This window comes from Rhinolophus sinicus, unplaced genomic scaffold (assembly GCF_057876585.1).
Source record: "Rhinolophus sinicus isolate RSI-liver-muscle unplaced genomic scaffold, RSI-T2T HiC_scaffold_19, whole genome shotgun sequence".
Taxonomy (NCBI): Eukaryota; Metazoa; Chordata; class Mammalia; order Chiroptera; family Rhinolophidae; genus Rhinolophus; species Rhinolophus sinicus.
Genome location: NW_028290710.1, coordinates 877,503 through 899,341, shown reverse-complemented (window position 1 = coordinate 899,341; position 21,839 = coordinate 877,503). Strand labels below are relative to the sequence as shown.

Genomic DNA, 21,839 nt, shown 5'->3' with positions numbered 1-21,839 from the left:
TTGTGAAATCTAATATTGAGATGTTGACAACTGAATAAAAATAAAAACAGGAGGACCTTCACACAAAAACCTGCCCATGGATGTTTATAGCAGCTTTATTCATAATTGCCAAAATTTGGAAGCAACCAAGATGTCCCTCAGTGGTGAATGGATAAATAAACTGGTACATCCATACCGGAGAATGTTATTCAGCGCTAAAAAGCAATGAGCCAACAAGCTACAAAAAGACATGGAAGAACCTTAGGTACATATTGATAAGTGAAGGAAGTCAGTTTGGAAAGGCTACATACTGTATGATTCCAACTAGATGACATTCTGACAAAGACAAAACTATAGAGACAGTGAAAAGGTCAGTAGTTGCGAGGAACTAAGGGGCACAGAGTGATGAATAGGCAGGGCACCAAGGATTTTTAGGCCCGTGAAACCATCTGTGTGATAATATAATGGTGGATACATGTCTATACATTTGTCAAAACCCATAGAATGTACCACATCAGAATGAACCCGAATGTAAACCATAGAGTTTGACTGGTAACGATATGTCAACATAAGTTCATTGAGTGTAACAACTGTGCCACCCTAATCGTGTTCTCTATGAACAGTGGGTTCCAAAGCAAAACCTGAAGTATCATTACCAGAATGGATGCTAGGAGTACAAAACAACCAAATTCCACTATACCAAGTTATCAAGGGCTTTTTAAAATTCCCTCCTCTGTGCCCTACGTCAGGGTCAGGGGAAAAGACCAGATTCTAAACCACCAGGCAGGTCATTACAAAGATGCTGTCATTTACAATGAAGTAACCAACAACTGAGATGCTTCATAAATATTGCAGGTTGGTGGCGGTGGGCAGCTCTGGTCAGTGGGAATTTCCACGTGAACAGATCAAAACCGAGAATGAACCTATAGAACTTGTGTCAGTTATTAAGTGCCTCCCATTTTAGGCAGGCTTTCAGTGGAACATTAATATATAACAATTCTTTGGGCTAAAATCAAGTCTAGCGACTTACATTAAGAAGATTAATTAGTTAATGTTTATAAATTACTGTGCAGATATGCCCTTTTAAAATGCTAAGTATTCTGAAAACTACATTGTAGCATTTTACTAAATATAAAAGAACTAATGTTCATCATTTCTTTGGTACAGGTTGGCAAAGATTCTTTTGGCAATGACTATATAGAAAACTTAAAACAGAATGATATTTCTACAGGTAAAATTTCATCTCTTTTAAAGTTGGCTTTTATAACATTCTTCTATGATCTGTTTACAAGGAAAGTTGAATGCAGAATAGAATTATTAGATCCTCCCCTGGTGGCCAGAGAATTTTTATGCGCAGCTTTGTGTAGTCTTGCTTGAATAGCCTATGGTTCATTCTTCCCAATCATCTCCCAGATGGGAATAAAACAATCGGAGGTTACAAACCTTCATCTCATGGAAATGTTTCAAAAGCAAGTGACAAGAAAAAACAGGTGCTATATCCACAAAAGGTATTTTAAGAAAAGTCATTGAGTATCATAGCTGGAGACGACCTTAGAAACTACTGAGGCTGACGCTATCATTTCACAAAAGAGAAAACCAAAGCCCAAGGAGGCTCTGAATTTGTCCGGGAGCACACAGCTACCGTGTTTCCCCGAAAATAAGACCTAGCCGGACACTCAGCTCTAATGCATCTTTTGAAACAAAAATTAATATAAGACCCGTTCTTATATTATATTATGTTAGATAAGACCAGGTCTTATAGTAAAATAAGACCAGGTCTTATATTAATTTTTGCTCCAAAAAGACGCATTAGAGCTGATTGCTGGGCTGGTCTTATTTGAGGGAACTCACCATAGTGGAGCTGGAGCTGGGACTAGAACACAGGTCTTCGCCAAGGCTGCCTGATCAGCATTTCCACTTACATGCAGGCCATAATTCTTCATGAGAAGCAAGGCTTATGAGAATGAAAACAACCAAATGAGTTCATTTTATAGGTTTGACCTTTAGTCTTTCATCTCAAGTCTGTCTTTTCTTTCACTGAAGAAATATGGTGGTGTTGAAAAATGCATATGTACAATGCATGATACCACTATGGATTTGGATAATTTGGGGAAACTAGAAGTGCTGTGGTTTGCCGGGTTGTTTATTAGTATGTAGAGAAAAGGTGCAACTAAGTGTAAAGATGTATTTTCTTCATTTTGTATAAGTGAGGAGTATAAATTAGCATTAACTACTTATTTCTTTTTTATCATTCCAGATGGCTAAAGGTTAAAAAGTTTTCTAAGGATTAGTGGTGCATTGAAATTGTTACAGTAAATTATCCATGCCAGGCTGTATATATGTGATTGTAAATTCTTTTTTCCTTTTAGAATTTGCATATAGGACTGAAGATGCTGCTACAGGAACTGCTTCTATAATTGTTAATAAAGAAGGTATGTTTTGCATATCAGAGTGTCATTTCATAAAACAGTTCATTTCCAGAACTAGAGCAGAAACATCAATTTTTACCATAATCCCATGGATATGTCACCATACCCACCATTCCAAAGCCGAAAGTGTGATCTTTCCAATCTAAATATAAGTGTTTCCTTTTATACTTCCCAAGTTGATCATTCAAATATAAAATTGTCCATCCAATGCATACAGCATTATAGTTGCCTCAAAATAATATTTCTATCCTATACCGTCCCATTACCCTTCATGTGAATACAGAACTGATATTTGTCTCTCACAGCAGTAAAGTATTCATCTGTCATTTCAGTTACACTAGATAAATAAATGTAAATAGGTGCAAAAGAAAGTTGATGAATCATATTTATAGAATATTTACTGAGCAAATGGCAGCAACTAATTACTTCTAACTTACCGTTAGTGTTCAATTTTGTCTGCTCTTTCAACAGCAATCAAATCTCAAAAGTCTATATATACAGGGAGGAGGGGGGGTTCACACAGCGTGAGGGATATAAATGATAAACGTCTAAGTATTACTTTGTGTTGTACGCCTGAAACTAATAAACACACACACACACACACACACACACAAAAACAGACAGAAAAGAATAAAAAGGAGGAAAAAGAATGTATTACTTATTCAAAAATAAAATCGATTAAAACAAGTATATTTATATATTTAAAACATAAAAAAAAAGTCTATATATACAACTAAGTCTGTCACAAGGCCTTGGAATCTTTGAAACCAGTAACATCCCTTTACCCTCAAGTAAAGTTGTCATAATTTCTGCCAACTATTGTAAACGTGAAAACACCTACATAAGATTTTTAACATCAGAATTAATATTCAGGACTAAGCATTTCATGGGGCCCCTAGGACAGAACCTAGTGCATTCTGGGCAATCAGTGAGCACTGGGTTGGGCCTGGAATTGTCACAATATGTCTTTAATTTATAATGCAGCTTCACAAGATCATTTCTCACAGAAGACACAGTATTTTTAGCTCTATTGTAGTGATCCCAAAGTTGCAATAACAACAACAAAAACGTATTCCACTTAAAGACAGTAGATACAGTTTTTATTCTAACAACAGTATGTTGAGTTATTTTAAGCTACCTCATGATTATTGCTGCCAACAGCAGCTCCTTTCCCTTCCTTAAACCTTTTTTGTGTGTGTTCTGGGGATATCTTTCGAGATCTGTTTCTTCCTTATCTCTGTACAAAACACAGCATGTTCGTGTAAAGACATAATTTAATACTGTGTATTGAGTGCCTTTATGGTGGACTTTGTCTGGTTTATAGTGTGTGGTAATGCCCTCGAGAGTATAGACTGTAGTAGAAGAGCTAACACAAATACCCAGACAGGTGACAATCAGCTCCTTTCAATGAAGGAGTGAGTAGCAAGGTAACATAGAGGATTCCGTTTTGACAAGTTAAAGTTGAGACATGAACGAGCTGGCCACATGGCACTGTCCACCAGACAGCTGTGTCTTGGGCTTGTGGCTCATCAGCCAAGGCCAGGCCAGAAATTTAGACTTGGGAGTCAGCAACCCAGAAGCAGCAGCTGACTCTAGCAGAGAGAATGAGGTCACTGAAGGAGGAGGGGAAGGAGATATGCTGTCTTTCAGTGTGTGGGGACTTTGAATTTTTCCAGCACCGAGGTTGGGTTTATGCTGACCCATCCCCACTTTATTAAGTCCTCCTTGCGGCCAACAAACACATCTGTGGTAAGATGATAGGCTAGCATGTGTTCTGTGTTCAGAGGGAATTTTAGGTCATGTCTATACAAGAGAAGCACTAGCGGCCTGGGGCACAAAACATGATTGCTGCAACGCATCCCTCTAGATCAGTGCCGTCCAATAGAATAAAATACAAGCCATGTCCGTAACTTTGAATTTTCTATCAGCCACATTTTAAAAAGTAAACAGACACAGGTAAAATTCATCTTCATATATTCACTTAACCGAGTATGTCCAAAATATCCTTTCAACACATAATCAAAAAGTTCTTAAAAACTAATGATATTTTACCTTCTTTTCTTTGTATTCAGTCTGTGAAATCTGCTCTGTATTGTACAATGAAAGCATATCTCAAATTAGACCAGACACATGTCAAGGGTTCAACAGCCACAAGTGGTTTGTGTTCAGAGAAAATCCACCACCACACCTCCCGCCTTTAGTCAGAGTGTCGAGAGGGGGTCCAAGTGATGAGTGTGTAAGATTCTGTAGTCCTGCTTCTGTTTGATCTGGTACAGTCGAAGCCAAATAACTCTTCTCTCTACCTTAAGTCATTTAGTACAATTTTCCATCATTAGATATTATAAAATGTGTTTTGATTTACAAAGTCACTTTTCAGAATACCCTAGGGTACTCCTGGAACTGACTGCATACTACAGAGCATTCGTTTTTAGCACTAGGCAAGTTTATCCCTGTTTATACTCATTATCACATCTGTCATTTAGGATTAAGAATCTTTACCACATACATTGTACCATTTATTTCCCATAAAAGAAAAATTTTAAGTATGTTATATGCCATTTCTCAGCTAATATTCTTTGTATATAAGAATACTGGGAGGGAAAGAATATTGATAAAGAAATCATTTTTAGATTTTGCTCAAAATGATTAGAACACTGACTCTTACAGAGATATTGTAAAAGAAGATACACAAGGAATGTGAAATTTAACCTGAATGGCCTAGAAATGTTAAAGTTAATATTTACAACACATTTTATATAATGACTTTATAAGAATGACTGTAACATTGCAGAATATCATTGTTTGGCTTGACTTTATTTTAATATAAATACGCAGAAATTCTTTATAGGCCAGAATATCATCGTTATAGTGGCTGGAGCAAATTTACTGCTGAATACCAAAGACCTGAGGAAGGCCGCCCATGTCATTAGAAGAGCCAAAGTCATGATCTGCCAGCTGAAGTAACTCCAGCAACTTCTCTGGAGGCCCTAAGAATGGCTCACAGCAATGGAGGTAATTTTACGTATTTGTCATTCTTTCTCTAAAAGCTTTCATCACTGTCTTAATTAAAGTTCACCTTTTCAGCAAAGCAACACACTTTCTCTAGTAAAATATTCTTTCTCCAATCTGAGATTCATCTCTTTCTTCTACTTCTTGATAATGTTAGAAAACAAATAGGGTTAAAATAACATGAGTAGCATTTCTGCTATCCCGCAATAGAAATCTCCACTCTAGTTAGCAAAAATAATACAAGTAGTAACTAGAATCTCTCAATCAGCCCATTGTCCCAGATAACCTCTAGGTAGTGGAATAATTTCCATTCTGAGAAGCAGAGGCAGCACGTCCTGTATAATCACTGCCCAAGTACATTTTGATAAACATCTCTAGGAATTGAAGATTAGTGCTTTCTCCTTTTTGTAAAACTTTTCTATAAACAACAAAAGATTATTTATATGTAATATTTTCTATGCTGTCAACGTCCTTTAAACAGCTCTTTTGTTTTGTTTGATCTTTGATTTTGGAAATTTTCAAACATATAAAAACAGGCAGAATCTAAAAAAAAACAAAATAAACAAACAAACAAAACAAAAAAGAGGTTCATAGAAACTGAGAACAAAGGGATGGTTACCAGAGGGGTGGGGGTGGGGGGATGGGTGGAAAAGGTGAAGGGGAATATAGTCAACAATATTGTAATAAATTTGTACGGTGACTACGAGATAATGACTAGAATTAGTGGGGTGACCACACTGTATGGTATAAAAATGTTGAATCATTATATTGTACACCTGAAAATAACATAACTAATATAATACTGTATACCAACTATACTTAATTTTTTTTTAAAAGAAAAACAAGCAAAAGCAGGCAGAATTTTCCAATAAAACCCATCACCCAGCTTCAACAATTATCAACCCCTGGCTAATTTTCATTCATCTGTTCTCCCACCCACTCCCCCTCTCCCACCCTCAGCAAATACCAGACTTTGAAAAATCCAAATAGTTTCTTTCAGTTTGTTGCTTTTTTACCATTGACCTGTGGGGAGAGTATCTTCTGAGTTAGAAGCCCATTTCTAATTGGTACCTTAGCTTTGTGATCTTTCCAGATTAACTGATTTTTCTGAGCCTTGTCTGTTAAATGCATATAGAAATACTTCCCTACAGAATTGTTCTAAGAATGGAATAAAATATAGCAAGCTGGTATAGAGAGTTTCAGTAAACCCCAATTTTCTTCCCTCTTTGGATTAAAATTTGGATAATATCCTCATCTCAGTACCATTTGGTCAAAACAATAAATGAATACAAATAAAAACTAGCCACCCTCTGACCATGGCTGCTTCTTGATATTACAGACTAATAGTTCTGTGATTTATATTAAGAACATAGAGAACCACAGTGACTTTTCCAGGTAGAACTTTATCATCAAGATACAAAACTAAAAAAAGCAGTAAGAGTGTGTATGTGTCTGTGTCTGTGTCTGTATAAGTGATTTCTCCCAAGGTGTACAGTGTTTTACTACTTAGCAATAAGTGGAAAATATGTTACTGAAATGATTTTGTGGAGAATTTTTAAATGTATGTCATGATGTAACAAATTTTCCTCATGGCAAAACAATATGCCATGGCAAATTCTCAGACATTGAATGTATTTTTAGTGAACTCGAAGCTGTCAGAAAGCATTCTGAGCCCAAACCCATAGGTTCCGTCTTCTCAGAGTGTGACAGCTAAAGCCTAATGCTTACGAGAAGCATTGTCCGCGTTGCACCTGACTGGTGGTCTGAACACACCATGCCACTTCTTTCATGCTCCTGTCTTTCCTTTTATACATCAAAGCGTAATTTCTCTTTTTTCCTACTATCCCTTGCTTCTCAGAGATCACTGTTTTCTCTGTCCCAGTCACCTGTTACCTACCCCGCTTGTGGAGGAGAGAAAGGTACAGCAACCACAGTTGAGGATCCAACCTTTCACAGGTGAGGCTAGAGTTATCCAGATGGGCAGGCAGCCTGACCTTGAGCTGTCCTTTGGGTGGGGTCCAGAAATGCTTCCTCCATCACCTGCCAGGCAGTTCTTCCAGTTGAGGAGCTGAGGACCAGGTGCAGCAGAAAGGGGGTTAGGTAATAGGGGGCCAAAGACCACTTAGCCTATTTCACATTTTTATGAAGCGCCAGCATGCCTAAGTATTAAGTCTGCGTGACCTTATACACTAATACTAGAAGTAATACCTTGCATCTATGTGTACTTAACAGCTTGTAAAGTACTTTCATATGTAATCCCCAGAAAAACCGTAAAACAAACATGGCAGACATTATTCTCCCCAGACTGAAGGGGAGAAGACTGAGACTTGGAGAGCTTAAGTAATTTGCTTAACCAAGGTCGTACTTTTAGTCAGTGTAGAAACTCACCAGATTTCAGATTCAGAGCCCAAGTTACAAAGAAACTTCAACATCCCATTGACTGCTAGTAACTGAGCCTTTATGAAGAGTACTGTCTAGAAAAATAAAATCCCATGAATGGTAACATTATCCAACATGTAGCCTAAATTTTCAGTGTTTCGCTGCTCAAGTCACAGAGAAGAGACCCTAGAGCAGGGATATCCCCAAACTTTTTTCAACATTTTTTACCAAGGGCCATATAAAATGTAAAATACAGAACAGCCGGGCTACTCACTCGAGGTGAAGTACGTATTGCCTCACCTGGTTTATTTAAGTAAACTAAATATATTTTTGGAATTTGCTGCGGGCCAATAAAAAATGGATTGCAGGCCACAGTTGGCCCGCGGGCCACAGTCGTTGACCCCTGCCCTAGAGTGTTTTCAGCAATATGTCCCCACCCATTAAAGACGCACACACACATACATTCACACGTGTTCCTCTGTCCAGAACTCAGCTGGTCCCCCCATTTGGTGCTTACCAGTCAGACGCAGCTTAGACTCGATACCAAGGTAGGCGTGTGCGTGCACATGTACGTGTGTGTGTGTGTGTGTGTGTGTGAAAGAGAGAGAATTTAATGCAACTTCATTCTCAGGTGAGACTAGTACAATGGAAGGAGCACTGGTTTGGGAGTCATGAAGCAGGGCTTTGAATTCAGAATCAATCACTTAGCAAATGGGAGACATCAGACGAGTAAGTCGGTTCCTTGCTCTGTACCTCAGTTTCCTCTGTGAAACAAGAGAACTGGACTGAGAGCTCTCACAGTTCTTTAAGATGATGAGGTGTGAATGGACTGATCACAGAGCAGAGCAGGCGAAGTCTAAAGATCTGCCCTTGCCCATTGCCCCACGAGACTGCATTATCCCATTTACAAGAAAGATGTTAAAATCATCATCCATCATCATAATCTGCGGGTTTATTAGTACAGCTCCCGTATCTACTACTTAACTAGTATTGAGTTAAAGACGCTGTATAACTAGATTATATATCAGTTGCTAAAATATAGAGTAAAAAGACACCTCCATCTTTGTATATCCTGTCTTGCAAACTGACTGCTGTCTACGAAAACGACAGCAGGGATTTTAAAGAGATAGCACATGTAACATCAGAAATGACTGGCAGCCCTGCGCACATGCCACTCGGTCACGGTGCTGTGAGACAGGCCCACAGCAGAGCTGGCGCTGCAGCTGCTTGTGATGAAATTATACATGTTGCTTCTGGCCTTTATATCCATTTCAAAGCAAATGGAACATTACAGGAACAATTATAAATAATTGAGATTGTAAAATCGCCAAGCTTAAATTCTAGGTAAGATACAAAATATCTTTGAATGCCACTTCAGTCCTTTTCCATCTGGCAAACAAAACTTTTTGACTGGCCACCTGGACTTTGACAATAGCCCAAAGTTTTAATGTTCTTGCTGCTCCGGTCACAGAAAAGAACCCCGAGGGGGAGAAACTGCCAGGCCAGTGTTTTGGGTCCTCCATCCTTCCCAGTTTCTGTGCTTAGAGTGATTTTATTCGCGTTTCTCTGAGCCCCTTAGGTTACGAGGGCCTTAACTGTCCAGCCACTGCCCTCCATGGTGACATCATTAAAAGCTGCTGCCACATGTTCCTGTCTTTCCACCTACACAGCTGCCCCCCTCGGCCTCACCAGTTCCTGACATTATCATGCCAGCCACGGACATGCTGTGAAGACACCCAGGAGTTCAGTCCGCCCTTACATGGCAATGACTGACAATTACTGTTGGTGCCATCAATCACCTCTGCATCTCCACGTTACTCCATGGCACAGCCTGAGTTCTCTAGTTTTGCTTCTAGTGTTCTCTAGTTGGGGTTCCAAGATGACATCATTTTTTTCTCATCTTCTCTATTACAAATTTGCATTCTTCTTTGATTAACTACATCTACTGTACTAATTCTTCATGTTTTTTTTCCATCATGGTACAGTGTGTATGCTTATTTATGGTAGCACGAGCCAAGAAAGAGAGTCCTTTCTTTATGGCATTTTCACTTTCCCCCTAAATTTAGTTACTAGTCAGAGTCTAAGCCTATGTATCCAGTTACTGTTGGTAAGAATGCTTTTCCCTTGGTAAAATGCAAGCAAATAAGATTTGATTGATTTTTATATCAACATTTATGGAATTCCTCATTCCAGCAATTGTTGCTTAAAATCCAATGGAATTGTTTCTTTAAAGTTTGATTTTATTGTGGAGAATTTCAAATATATAAGGACATATAGAGACTAGTGTGGTAAGTCCATATTTACTACCATTTAGCTTCAACAATTATCAACACATGACCAATCTTGTTTCATCTATACCCAAACTCGTTACTCTCCACTCCTGCACTGCAACTACAGATTATTGAGGAAAACCCAGACATGATATCATTTCATTCACAGTATACTTATTTTTGATGTAAGGTATAATACATGTTTTAAGAACGCTGTCTTTGCATGGCGTGTATCAGGTAATCTACGGTCAGATTTCTTTCCCGCCAGCCCTTTCTTTTTTTTTTTTTTTTTTAATTAGTTTCAGGTGCACAAGACAAAGCAAAACTTCAGCGTTTATCATTCCGCCACCCTTTGCTAATGAATCACTTATTAGTTTAATGACTGACCTCAGACTTTTTTCTCTTCTATGGAAGTGTATAAATAAACATATAGCTATGTTTTGTTTTGTTGAAAGAAAAGACAGGGTTCACACTATAGATTTTATTACAAAAGTGCCTTCTTCACTTATAAATAAGTTATAGAAATCTTTCTGTGACAAAACAGATCAGCTTCCTTCTATTTAGCAGCAGCAGAGTATTCCATTGGATGTATATGTCATACATTTTTTTAACGAATCTTCTCTGCTTGATGCTTAGGCTTCTTTTTTGCTTTGCTTTTTTTTTCTGTTACAAACAGAGCTGAATGAACATCACTGTTCCACAATCTTTGCATGATTATGTATTTCTGTAGGAGAAGCTTAGAAAAGGAATTGCTGGATCAGGGATCTTTTGAGATAAAATGGAGCTTTGATAAGACTGGCTCTCCCGGTTGGTCTGCACTGATAGCTTGCTCTAACCTGTGCCCAAATGCTTTTGCATGCAGATTGGAGGATCATATAGGTGAGCAAACGTGTCCCAATTTGATGCTTGCAGAAAATAGGGAGCAATGTATTTGTTCTGAAAAACCTAAAAAGAAACAGATGTGTTAGAATGCTGGGCAGTGAAGGCCTTTATGCATCATTGACATCTCTAAGACCCTCAAATGCAGGAAAACCAATGAGAGAGATGGTTGCCAGGTTACAAACTCCAACAGAAGGCAGAAGAGATGGGTGGACAGGCGGGGCTGTCAGGCTGTGTGTACAGGACAATATAATAACAGTAATAATCCCTTAGCGTTTGTACAACACTTTACAGTTTACACAGGACTTTTACATCCATTTTCTAATTTAAGCTACACAATAACCCTGTGCCAAAATAGGAGCAGCCAAAAATATACCATAGAATTTCCATGGGTGGACATTCTAGATTCTAAAATAATGAAAATGTGGGAATAGTGTTCTCTTGTAAACCACTGAACAAGATCCACTGACCAAACCAAAATGTGAAGACGAAGAGGGTGCAGGAGCAAAGTAGCCTCGCCTCCCCGGGAAGAAGCAGTAGGACAGTTTGCTTTAGCCACGCGCTGGCCAGCATCTCCCCGAGGACGTACGATGGATCGGTGCGAGGACAGCTATGGAAGAGCCACTTGGAGAACTTACCAATGTGGGCACCCCCGATCTTACCCCGAGAGATTCGGATTCCGTGGGTTTGAGGCAGAGCCCAGGAATCATGCATTTTATTAAGCTCGCTCGCGATGCTGACGTGCCGCCAAGTTTGTGAGCCACTGTTCTGGAATAGTCTGAGAACTGCAGCTAGAGGATTTTACTCTATAGGTCCAGAGTGCATTGGCGTTACTAAACACCTAAGTCAGAGGACCTGGGCAGAGGAAAAGAAGACCAAGGAATCTAGTTGGGTACTCTGGTGGATAAGTAAGTGTTTTGACAAAGGAGGAGTTTTCCCACCTAAGGCTGTTTTAAAATATTATGAATTGGGATTTCAGGCTTGGGTTGCTGTGGACAGAGTCCTGGCCGAGACAGGCAACTATTTTAGAGATGACCAAACCCTGGACTTAAAGCTAGAGGACCCGGTCGGGACCCAGCTTCCTCAAGTCTCAGTCTGACCTTAAACTGTGACCTCATCTCTCAGGCTCACTTTCCTCCTCTGAAAAATGCCCTTCTGACGCTGTAATGGCCATCCCCATTCTCGTTTGCCCTGTTTCTGCTCTCCCCAGCCACCCTCCTCCTATAGTCTCCTCGTCTGAGCGAGCTCTCAGCCTCTGATTGAGTTTCTCCTCCTTTCTCAGTCTGTTCCTTTATGTTGTTAGATTGCTCACAGAATGTAAGCTTTTGTGTGTGCATGTTTGCATGAAGAATTCCGATATGTTTGGAAGATATACATCGGTGTTCAAAATATACATATATACATGAACTTCCTACTTACTAGTCTTACCAGGAAGATTTTGAGCTTTTCATTGTTTCTTTTCTATCATCTCTTTTCTATCAAGGCCTTTCCTGGAAAATGGATTTGTGAACTAGCTTTGCAACTAAGCAATTAAAGTAACCCACAAAAATGTTCACCAGCCTGAACGTTCACATTCATACATGTCCTTTCATGCCCCAACATCTAAAATCTTTAATCCTCTTATTGCCCTTTGCCATAATTTTGTAATCACCTTGGTTGTAAATATTGATGCTTGCCCTTGAAGCCGAAATGTTGTAAAGTGAAAAGTAGAGCAGATGGAAATAAGGAGATTGTACTGTGCTATCGTGGAGATTGAGATTTCAGACTCCTACATCTATTACTAAGTTGATTTTTAATCTAATGGGGGAAATGCTTGCACTTGGGGATGTCCCTTACCTAATGTCTGTAAATGCACCATATTGAAAATGACAACCACTGAATCCTTCTTCCTCTCCTGTGTAGTGAAAACATTGTTCAATCCAGCTCCTGCCACTGCCGACCTGGACTCCCGGTTCTACAGCCTCTCAGACGTGTTCTGCTGCAATGAAAGTGAGGTAAGAAGGGAAGATTTTGCTCATTCATGAGAAACCAAAGACTTCCATGCAAGTGGGTAAGCAAAGGAGCAGGACTAACCACATCAGTTTAGTTGCGCATGAATTCTTGGGCCCAGTGAAAACAGAGTTTTCAGTTGATGGGGGTGTGTAAAAAGGAAATCAGTGAGTCCTAGGGAAAAAAAGAAAAAAGATTCCCTGAATCATCTCCATAATTTATCACTTATCAAACCTCAGCTAATTTGGGTGCCCTCCCTGCCCTCACATTATTGGTGTTTTGTTTTCCCTTTTAATTATTCCCTATTCTCTGGACTAATTAATATCAGAGTTGCCAGATTTAGCAAGTAAAAATACAGGGCACCCAAGTAATTTTAGTTCGGATAAACCATGAGTAATATCCTAATGTACTTATACTATAAAATTATTTGTTTATCTGAAATACAAATTGAGCTGGGCATCCTGTATTTGATGTATTAATAGCAACCCTAATAGGTTCTCCACTGGTGCCATGGGAAGGACCCTTCGGGGGTCACTCCATTAGGGGAGCACCCTCTTAGTCCATCTGAGAGTCATAATTTATAGTTCTGTGTAAAATATCAATATATTCATATTGTGCCATTCGTTGTGAAGCATTTTAGGAAGAAAATTTCAATATTTCTCCCTTTTTAAGGCCAGTTTTAGACCGAAGCTCTCTCTCCCAATATTGGGAGGCAAGATAGATCACACAGTGCAACATACACAGAGAGAAAGTTAGTCATTAATGAACTATCACAGTACTTTTCCATGTGGTTTGAAGGCTGAGTGACGGTTTCTAGGATTTCCTGATCTGCCTTTTGTTAATTTCATCTCTCAGAACATAAAGTAAACAAGAAAGAAGAGTGCCATAAGGAAACTAATTTTAACAAACCACAATACATTATGCAACGTTTTTAGAGAGAACCACCATGGCCAGGCTTTGTGCTAGGAAAAAGAAATTGTAGGAGATAGTGACCATTTCATAATAAGAGGTTACATTGCCCTCAACTGCAAAACTGGCTTAGTTTCCCTGCGAGATACTTACAGAGCACAATATTTCTTCTTCAAACACTGACCACAGTTCAGGTTATGTGTTCCGTACTTGTGTCTTCTCCATTTAATTACCAGTCCTGTGAGGACAGGGACATCTGTCTTATTCACCACTGCCTCCCCGGTGGCTGTCCCTATGTGTATAGTTGTCTACTGCTGTGCAACAGATGACCCCAAATTTACAACAACAGGAATTATTTATTGTCCTTCACGGATACTTTGCATCAGGAGCTGACACCCGACACATGGTGGCTTGTGTCTCCTCTGCAATGTGACCTAGAAGACTCAGAGGCTGAGGACTGGCATCGCCTGAAACCTCATTCACTCCCTCGCATGCTTGGCCAGAACACTTACGCACGGCCTTTCCTTGGGGCCTGGGCTCCCTCTCAGTATGGAAGCTGGGTTTCAAGAGCCAATATCGAGAGACAGACAGACAGACAGACAGACACAACTAGGCAGAAGACATGTTGGTTTTTATGACTTAGTTTTGGAAGTCACACAGCATCATTTCTGGACCATTCTATCGATAAAAGCAAAGTCCACCCTGGCCCCCTACCTCCCAATAAAAGATTGTCATTGGAACAGTGTGAAAAGAACATGTATGATATTATATATATTAATACAGTTATCTTTGAAAATTACCATGTTATACTGTACCCGGCACACAGTTGGCACCTATAATATATGCTTATTGAATGAATGAATGGATGAATGAATGAATGAATGAATGAACGAACGAACGAACTCTGGTCTTTAATAAAAGTGAAAAGGAAGGCATCTACAAGGTCAAGTCAAGCCCACATATCAGAGAAGTAACAGAATCACAGAGCAGTCAGCCCTGGGTATGCAGTACTCCAGTCCCAGAAGCAGGGAGAAGTGGCAGGAAGTTTGCCTGCTATGGGTAATGGGCACTACACATTTGCCGCTCATGGGAGCCTGGAGCTGCTGGAAACCAGAGATGCTGGGCTCCGGACCCCTGCTGACAAACAATGGTGGAGGAGGCTCCTACTCCTGCTGCCCGAGACTACCACCTGCATGAGGCTCCCCAGCTGAGGAGACAGGAGGACAGAGATACTGCCTCTTCCCAGGAAGGAACCCAAGCCAACTGCTGGCTTAGTGTCTGGAGTGGCCATATCACCAGTAACAGCAGAATCAGAACCCCATATTGCCGATATAACGCCTTGTTGTGGTTTAGAGATCCTCAGGGGCCTGATGGATGCAACTAAAAACCCCTAGAAAGGAAGGGAGAAGCCTGATGGGAGATGAAGTGTGAAGACGATCCACTCACAGGTAGCAGAGAAAGCCTGCAAATGAAGAAACACAGCGCTGCGAGAGTTTTCCAACAAAATCAACAATCTAAAGATGAATTTTCACAAGACGAAATTCAAATAATAAAATAACGCAAAAGAACTTTAAAATAAGTATGATTAAGATTGTCATTCATGAAAAAAGGAGAAGAAATGGTAAAAGAAAAAGAATCGAAGCAACAATTTGCAAATACGAAAACCAATCAATTAGAAGTCTTGAAAATGAAAAATAGCCATTGAAATTTTTTTCAAAGCACTCATTAGAAAGGTGAGCATTAGATTGGAATGAAGAATTAGTGAATTAAAAGAAAATCTTGATCAATTCACCTAAAAGTGGAAAGCTCAATTCACCTAGAAAATAGCACAGAAAGAAAAATATTAAAGAGAAATTTAGAGAGATAAAAGATAACTTGACAGGCTCCAACATACATCTAATTGGAGTGAAAGAGAGAATGGAAGGAACTGAAGAGAAGCAATACTAGAGGAAAGACTGCAGGTGTTTTAGAATTGAAAAAAGGGCATGAGTCCTCAGATCAAAAGTGTATTAAGAGTACCATGTGAGATAAATATAAATAACTCTCTACTAACGTACATTTAATGAAACTGCATAAAATCAAGAGTAAAGACAAAAGTATTTTTAAACAGCCAGAGAAAAAGGACAGATGACATACAAATGATAAGAATATCCAGTACTTCTTTGCTTGTAAAAGGGGGAAATGGAAAAACCAAAATGTCCACAAGAAATAGAATAGATTTTGTTTAAACTATAGTATATTTGCAGTACAGAATACTGTGTGCAGTTGAAATAAAAAAAGTAGAGCTACACACATCAACATGAATTAAGTAATGTAAAGGGGGAAAAGCACATTGCTAAATAATATACATGGAAGTTAGTTTCCTTGTAAAGAAAAATGTGAAAACAAAATCAAGTGTTTTGGTGGTAAAGGTGGTGGTAGGTACATGGGTGTTTGTTGCATTACTTTTAAAATCAGGATTTTTCATTAAAGAATAGTTTCTTTAAAAGTTTTTAGAAACCACAAGAAGTCAGTATTCCTAAAAATAGACCAACTCATCAGACATAAGTGAACCCAGTAATGAAAATCAATGAAAGACTTGTAAAAAAGAAAATGGTCTCAAAGCATAAACAACTCAGACTGAAAGGGTCTCTGGAAAAATGATGGGAAGGGATGACACGTGGTCAAGTTAATGAAACCTATGCTACTGAGAAAAACGGACGTCTAGATTGAGCAGACGCTGTGGGATGATTTACAAGCAACAGAAAGGGTTGATCTGGGCATATTCAGTACAGGAAGGGATAGACCCACTTTTAGGAAGAGATACTATAAGGTTAAATTGTAATACAGAAAGGACAGAATACAGGTTTTAAACTTGTTGAGTCAAAAAGTATATAATTCATCTAGTCTAGTGATTCTCAGAACCATCAAGGTTCCTCAGAGATGCTGGAGGGGCCCCAGGGGGATGTGGAAGCAGAGCTGCAGCCCTTCACTCCTACTTCAGCTAGAGACCTTTGTGTATTCTGGAAGAGAACTACTGATCCTGTGTAAGCCCCTCCTTGTACAAATCATACATGACTTGGGAAAAGTCACATAGTGAGTGGTGCAGTTCTGAATGTCATGCACTGCTTTTTAGTGCCTCTCCAACTCTGCTTCCACCTTCTCCAGCAAAACACAAAAGAAATGGGCGGTGTGCAGACATGGAAAGCTTTAACTGGCAATACGAGAAAGGCATTAGGGCCCAAGACAGGCCTAGAAGAATTACGTCCTTACATGTGAAATACCCCATAACATCTATCCAAATCATTGATTTACAGCATGATTTCTATACGAAATCATTGGCAGTAGCCCCTCTCCTTTTTCTTTTCCTACCCTTCTCCCTAACTCTTATGAAAATTATCGTACGTACACAGAAGCTGAAAGAGCAATAAAATAAATACTCATATACTCTCCACCTAAACAGTTGTTAACATTTTGCTGTGTTACTTCCCCACTCCCCTGTGTGTGTTTTTGGTTTTGTTGAATCATTTGAGAGTAAGTTGCAGATAACACAACACCTCACCCCTAAATACCTGAGTGTGCGAGGTCTCCTAAGAGTAGCCACAAGACCACTATCACACCTAAGAAAATTCTCAGTAATTCTATTCTGTCATCTGACATCAAGGCCATATTCAAATTTCCCCTGTTGTCCCAAGATGTCTTTTATAGCTAGTTTTTGTTGTCATTGTTATTGCTTTTTTATTTATTTTCCTGAGCCAGTATCTATCAGAGTTCTCCATTGCATTTCATTGGTTGTTATGCAAAATAAGGGAGACATTTTCTAGAAAATCAAATCTAATCTGGATGTGGACCCAGGTTACTTTGCTCACCACTGTTTCCTCTCACTACTGTGTCTTCCAGGCTGAGATTCTAACTGGCCTTGCGGTCAGCAGCCCTGCGACGCTGGGACGGCTGCACTGGTGCTCCTGGAGAGGGGCTGCCAGGTCGTTATCATCACCTTAGGTGCTGAAGGATGTGTGATGCTGTCCAAGACAGACCCTGTTCCAAAGTTTATCCCCACAGAGAAGGTCAAGGCTGTGGATACCACGGTAGGTTTCTAAATTTTAGAATCATTTTTGGCCCTTGAAATCATCATTCAGTTACTAAGACATTGCACTTAAACTTGGGGGTCAAGAGGTAAAGGCCCTAGGAGGTGACATGGTAAGAGAACAACAACCAGGCAGGAGAACTGTATCCTAATCCCGCTCTAACCCACTGTAGGACTTTATACAAGTCACTTAACTTCTCTAAGCCTCAGTTTTCTCATCCATAAAATCGGAATATCAGTAAAATTATACCTGTATTACTTATATTCATTCATTCATTCAATAAATATTTATTGAATACCTGTCTATATGCCAGTCATATATTAGATGCTGGGGCTGCAGTGACAAACAAGACAAATCTCTGCCCTCATTGGGCTTAGGTTTTAGACCGTAAACAAATCACCAGATTTTACAAGCTTCATGTGGAATAAAATAGCAAGGAGCACTGGTGAGCGGAGCTCACTTTCAGACAGTAATAACATTTACTACACGCTTCCTGTGTCTCTTTTGTATACATCTCACTTAATCTTTACAACAATGATTGTAGAGGGTACGTGCTATTATTATACTCATTTTACAGATTTAGAAAGTTGCTCAGGATCCTAATGCTACGAAGTAACAGCTGGGGGTTCAGTCAACTCCCCCAGACGCTTCGTGTGTACGGCGCTGTTAGGACAAGCGAGTTAAGTGGACAAGTCACGGCAGCCACCGAGCAGGGATAAAAAGGAAACAAGTTAGAAAAAAGGCTCAGGGCTCCCCTAAAGCTGGGGAAATAAAAATGATCTGTTTGTGGCGTAGCATTCAGAAGAGCTGACTGGAAAAGTAAGCACGTGTCAGGGACACGAAACTGAAGTTGAAGGAGAATAAAAATTTTAGGAATTTTATTTATAAGAACGTGCTATATAATTACTTATAAACTATGTTTTGGTTTGTATGCTTAGAAAAGACTTTAAAATGTGGGCCATTTATCAAAAAAGAAGCCTAAGGGGAGCTGATGAAGTTTTGGATACAAATATGCTTTGAAAAATAATAAATGCAAGGCATGCTTTTATAACATGAAATTACATCATGATTGCCTTTCAAAATGTGCTTTATCGGGTATTTGATATATTGTTCTCAGTGTTGTTATTCTCTTCATATCTAATCATTCCTAAAACTATTAGTTGTTTTCTGTTTTGTCAAGATGGACAGTAACCTAGATTTGAGAGGTTTCTTATTAGTTCTGAAATTGATCCTGCATTAGACCAAAACTATTAGAAATTATGATTAGAGCAAAGAGTGTATTCTTCTCTTGCTAAAAATGAAATGAAGGGTCCTCATGAAGATGTCCGACCTAGGTGGGTCCCCAGAAAGTGGCTTAGCCTTGCTGTCAGTGTCTGTGTCAGTCACGACTCCCCTTGCTCATAAGCAGAAGTACGACTCAAACGGACTTACACAGAAAAAGGTATTTGGCGCACATCATTAGAAAGTTCCACGTATGGCAGAATGCGGGGGCTAAACCGCGTCACTGGGGCTCACTTGCTGTCCCCTCTGCTTGCCTTGCCGTGTGGCCCTGGCCGCTCCCCGCCCACACGGTACCCCACATCACGTCCCCCTTCCCTGGTGTCAAGTACAAATCAAAGAACTGTTATCAGAGGATGGGAAGTCGATGCTAGTCAGACAAAAACAACCCCTGCCCACCACAGCACACTCGTGTGGAAATGTACTGCTTGGGCACGGGACGACATGATGAAGAACTCGCCTTAGAAATGTTCGAGTCAATAGTAATACCACTGTATCAGAGTGATTTCATGTTAAAGGATTGGATTTCATAGGTTGTGATGGATGACGGCTTTGAGCATCTTAAGTACAGCAGTGTGCACCAAGGAAGTCGTCACTGTTTTGTGCCCTTTCCTTTGGTTTCTTAGCACCCGCAGCTAATGTTTAGCTTCCAGGAAAGGTGAGATAGTGCGAGTTCAGAGGAGGCGCAGATTACTTACTGCTTGAAGGCAGGAGATAGAACGGGATCGGGAAGATCAGGGCACTGGGTCAGGATGAGCAAGTGTTTTGTCTGGGCCAGAGAGTCCAGTTTTAGTCCTCACAGGCCGTATGCGTACGTGCTGTGTCACAGCTACTCAGTTCTGCCGTGGTAGCATGGAAGCATCCACACAGCACAACTTTGTATGCTACTGGAGTTAAGTTGGTATTTAGTTACAACTAGATTTTTTTAAGTTAAGGTGTTAATTGGAATCACCAGTGCAATCAAAGAAACCTCAAAGAAACAAGGAAATTAAAACGGTACACTAGAAAATATCTCTTTAACACAAAAGATGCAGTAATGGAGGAACAGAGGAATAAAGAAGCTACTGGAAGATAGGCTATTGTAAACTGAGGGATAAAACTAAGACAGGAAGAGTTGGGATTCAGGAAACAGGTGATACAATATCGGAGAGACGTCAGGAATGAAGGAAAGTTCCAGGACAGCAGCTATGCAGCAAGCCCATACCCAGTCAGCTCAGATGAGAGCAGCAGAATGGAGGGGGGCGCCGGGAGATGCTTCCAAAAACAAACAAAAAAGAAAAAAGAAAGAAATCATCGAATATCTGTATATTTGAATATGACAGGAGATTTTTAGTTTTCTTGCAGAATTTAAGAATAAAATAGTAATTAATATGTTAAAAACTGAGGAAATGAAAAAAAATATGAGGCCAAGTTTTTCCTCTAGGTCATCTGGAGTCTAAGGGGAAAAAGTATGATTAAGTAAATATAATCTTAGTATACCACATGGCTAGGAACTCATAGTCATAACAATGTGAGTGCCAATTATTGATTTCACCAAAAATGGAGATTATAATCATATTGTGAAGATGGAAGGATAAAGTGTGTATTTGTGTGCACATGGGGGTAGATAAGAGAACTAAATGCTCATCTTCCATAGTTGGAAGTCAAGAGATAATATCTAAAACTCGTTTAAAAATAGCAATAGAAGCATATTACCAGAAATAGAAGATAAATACCAGAAGAAACCGCTAAAAGAATTTAAAGTATTTGCCTCATGGAAATGGTTGTGGAGAGAGATAGGGCATTTACACTGTAAGCCTTGTCTTTTTAAACTGTGTGTATGGATGGCTCTGATTTTTTTTTAATGACGAAACATAATGAGATACCACTTCACACCCACTAGAATGGCTATAATCAAAAATAGATAATAACAACTGCTGCCTAGTATGTGGAGAAATTGGAACCCTCAAACAATGCTGGCAGGACTGTAAAATGGTGTAGCCACTTTGGAAAACAGTTGGGAAATGCTTCAAAAAGTTAAATTTAGAGTGAGTTACAACATGACCCAGCAATTCTACTTATAGGTATGTACCCAGAGAAATGAAAACATATGTCCACACAAAAACTTATACAAGAATGTTCAGAGCAGCATTATCCTAAAAGCCCCAAATTAGAAACATCCCAAATTTTCATCAACAGATGAATGGATAAACAAATTGTGCTACATACTATGGGGGTGGAAGAAAATTTCCTCTACCCTTCTAGGTTCTTCCAGCTGGTCTAATAATTAAATTGACATGAGAAGAGTAACAAGAGAAAATAACCAAATTTAATTGCAAACGTATGTATGGGAACCCCACCTACATGAGAGGTTCCAAGACAGAGAGTTCAAATGAGGTACATATGACATTCTGAGCTAAGAAAGAGGTGAGGTGCCTGGGGCTTCAGAGGAGAGGGATGTCATTCTCAGAGGTTCAGTAATTAGAAGTTTGCCCTGTCCTATAGATAGGTCATAAATAATAACTCTTCTTATGGGTAAGGCCCCAAGTTTAAATTCTTTAAGGGAGAGGTAAAAGTTTCAAGTGAGCCCACAGGGTCTACGACTGCCTTCAGGTCAAAGTAATTCACGTGCCAAAGTAGCACATCTTGGGGAGGCCTGTTCTGAACCCCTT

At 39.5% G+C, this 21,839-nt stretch overlaps 1 pseudogene; it reads left to right on the top strand.

The window, feature by feature from the left end:
- The first annotated feature begins 2,236 nt into the window (after positions 1 to 2,236).
- The window catches only part of LOC148754405 (ribokinase-like), a 52,896-nt pseudogene continuing 33,293 nt past the window's right edge, over positions 2,237 to 21,839 (top strand).